The sequence below is a fragment of the Electrophorus electricus genome, chromosome 2 (assembly GCF_041902795.1).
Source record: "Electrophorus electricus isolate QZ-2024a chromosome 2, ASM4190279v1, whole genome shotgun sequence".
NCBI lineage: Eukaryota > Metazoa > Chordata > Actinopteri > Gymnotiformes > Gymnotidae > Electrophorus > Electrophorus electricus.
In genome coordinates, this window is record NC_137498.1 from 11,677,357 (window position 1) to 11,680,582 (window position 3,226).

Sequence of the window (3,226 nt, forward strand, 5' to 3'; positions counted from 1 at the left end):
TAGTATCTAATTAGCAATTAGCAAGTAATTAGTACCGGTTCCTCTCTACCGGACCGAACCACAACGCAGATTTCATTTCCACTTAACGCTGATCAGATGTGTGCGGCAGGTCTGTTAAACAGGTGTGTAGGTCTGTAGCTGGTCTGTTGATTTCTCTTGGTTTTCTTCTCTACTGCAGACTAGCTGTTCCATCTCCACCATCAGTGTTATAGTGAACTCTGCTCATTTCTGACACTGAAGCAGGTCACATGAACAAGAACAACTCAGTTCATTCAGGATCTGACTCTGCACATGGTAAAATGGATGTTAATGGACACAATGAGAAAACAATCTGATTATAACAGCTTGCTAATGAAATTTTTACCTTTATTTCTTTTGGTGTAATAAACCACAGCCACGATAATGTGGAGGAAGATCACAGTGACCAAAGCAAAGGGGATGTAGGGCAGAGTCTGAGGAGAGACTGTAACAACACAACAAACACTGACCCCAGTCTTACACAGCAGCAGAATACATTTATTTAACACAGCTGTGAACTGTTTACTCTTCCAAACACTCCCTCTTAAACTAAATGTTAAACTAAATGTCGTTTACTACTATTATTATTAATAGTAGTAGTATTCGTAGTAGTAGTATATAGTGGGGAATCATTTTATGGAGTTGATGGGAGAATGTTATTAAACAAATGCATCTTAAATTCAGTGGTAGTTGATGAACAGAATGAATGTGGGGCCTCTGCAAGAATAGAAAATATGATGAGTTGAAAGTACTGAAGGTTCTGTGCTTTCATACGTTTTACATGTTTACATTTATATTTTGTACTACAAAACTGATGTATGTACAGTTTGTAAAAGCAAAAGTCTTCGGTTCGCCATGTTACTGGTGGTTAATAGGATGGCTAAGTGTGAGGTTACAGGTTCTGTAGCTGCAGTGTGTCCTTCAGTCATTTTCTGTGAGTGAATGAAACAGGGACTGCTGGGTCAAGTCCTCATGGAGTGGATTAGTCTTCACCTGAGCAGAATAGCTGTCCCGGGGGAGGGGGGTCTCTCTCTGTCTCTCTCTCTCTCTCTGCAGACATTCTCCCTCATTCCTGGCCTGGCCACCTCCTGTCACATCTCTGTTGTGCTTGGACTGACACGACTTTTCATTGTTACCCTACCAGTCCCAGTGTCTGCCTTTGTCTGTTCCCATTCCTGTCTTTGTAACTGTCCCAATCCCAGCCGTGGTTCGGGTTGCTGTTATCCCGTCTCCTGTCCTGCCTGTCTCCCGGTCCAGGCCTATGCAGGGTCCTGCTCCTACTCTCAGACGGGCTCCCATCCATCATGCTGCCCAAGCCGGAACCCAGTCGTCTCCTGTCCAGCCTGCTGTCAGGTCTCTGGTTGTGGTACAAAGTCCTGTTTCCACCCCTCACCCGATGGACTTTCCCCTTTTTTTCCTCCTTTTCCACCTGTCCTTGTCCAGGTTCCCCAGACCCTGCTGTGTGACGCCGGGCTCGGGCTCCCTTGTCAACTGTTATGCACGTCAGGAGCCCCGTGTTAAGGAGGGTGTGGGTGCTACTGTAACACCCCTCACCACCATCACACAGGAGCCCCGTGTTAAGGGGGGTGTGGGTGCTACTGTAACACCCCTCACCACCATCACACAGGAGCCCCGTGTTAAGGAGGGTGTGGGTGCTACTGTAACACCCCTCACCACCATCACACAGGAGCCCCGTGTTAAGGGGGGTGTGGGTGCTACTGTAACACCTCTCACCACCATCACACAGGAGCCCCGTGTTAAGGGGGGTGTGGGTGCTACTGTAACACCCCTCACCACCATCACACAGGAGCCCCGTGTTAAGGGGGGTGTGGGTGCTACTGTAACACCCCTCACCACCATCACACAGGAGCCCCGTGTTAAGGGGGGTGTGGGTGCTACTGTAACACCCCTCACCACCATCACACAGGAGCCCCGTGTTAAGGAGGGTGTGGGTGCTACTGTAACACCCCTCACCACCATCACACAGGAGCCCCGTGTTAAGGAGGGTGTGGGTGCTACTGTAACACCCCTCACCACCATCACACAGGAGCCCCGTGTTAAGGAGGGTGTGGGTGCTACTGTAACACCCCTCACCACCATCACACAGGAGCCCCGTGTTAAGGGGGGTGTGGGTGCTACTGTAACACCCCTCACCACCATCACACAGGAGCCCCATGTTAAGGGGGGTGTGGGTGCTACTGTAACACCTCTCACCACCATCCTCCTCCCCATGTGCTCCTTTGTTTGTTTTTGTTCCTCCACATGCTTTGTGTTGTTCATGCCCTCACACAGGGGTCCTGTGTTTCCCCTTTCACTTACCCCCGTCACCTGGGTCTAGTCTCACCCTCATTATTTACCCTATAAAGCCCAATCCTGTACAACCACTAATGTCAGTTATTTTGCCTGAATCGCTTGTATGACATTGTGTATGCAACATTAGCACAGTATGTTCATGTGTGCTTTCATTTTCATTAAAAAAAAAAACAAACAAAAAAAACACATCAGACCAGGCTAACTCACGCTTGCATCCTGCCCCACACTCGTTAAACCAATGCGTGTTACCGCCATTGGTAGTTGATGGACTGAATGTCTTATAACCATTTGGAGACGTCTGAAGCTGCAGGGTTAGCGCTCTCTCTCTCGCTCTCTCTCTCTGTCTCTGTCTCTCTCTCAGTGCATTTCAGTTCAGTAAGCTTTACTGGCGTGACCATATACCACTATAGTATTCTAGTATTGCCAAAGCAGTATTATAACATGAACATTACACAACATTACAACCTTTGCAATTATGGAAATTAAGAATTCTGTTATGATAAAGAACTTGAAGAGAAACTGCAATTGGTCTGAAATAATAATAATTGGAAGAAGTAAAAGGGAAGAAGTGTAAAGAAAGAGAAATAAATAATAAAGATGGAAAATAATAAATAGTTAATAATAATAAATAGTTAATAATAATAAATAGTTAGGTAACTTTTATAAACTGGGTAATATAGTCTGTTTGTGTGTGTGTGTATGTGCGTGTGTGCGCGTGTGTGTGTGTGTGTGTGTGTGTGTGTGTGTGTGTGTGTGTGTGTGCGTGTGTTTGTGTGTGTGTGTTTGGGTGCGTTAATCACTGTCCCTCATCTTATGGCAGGCAGATATGTATCGCCCAGCTAAAGCACTGCTTTCCTTCTTTTCGCCCAGTAGGATGGGCAGTTTCAGTGTTAGA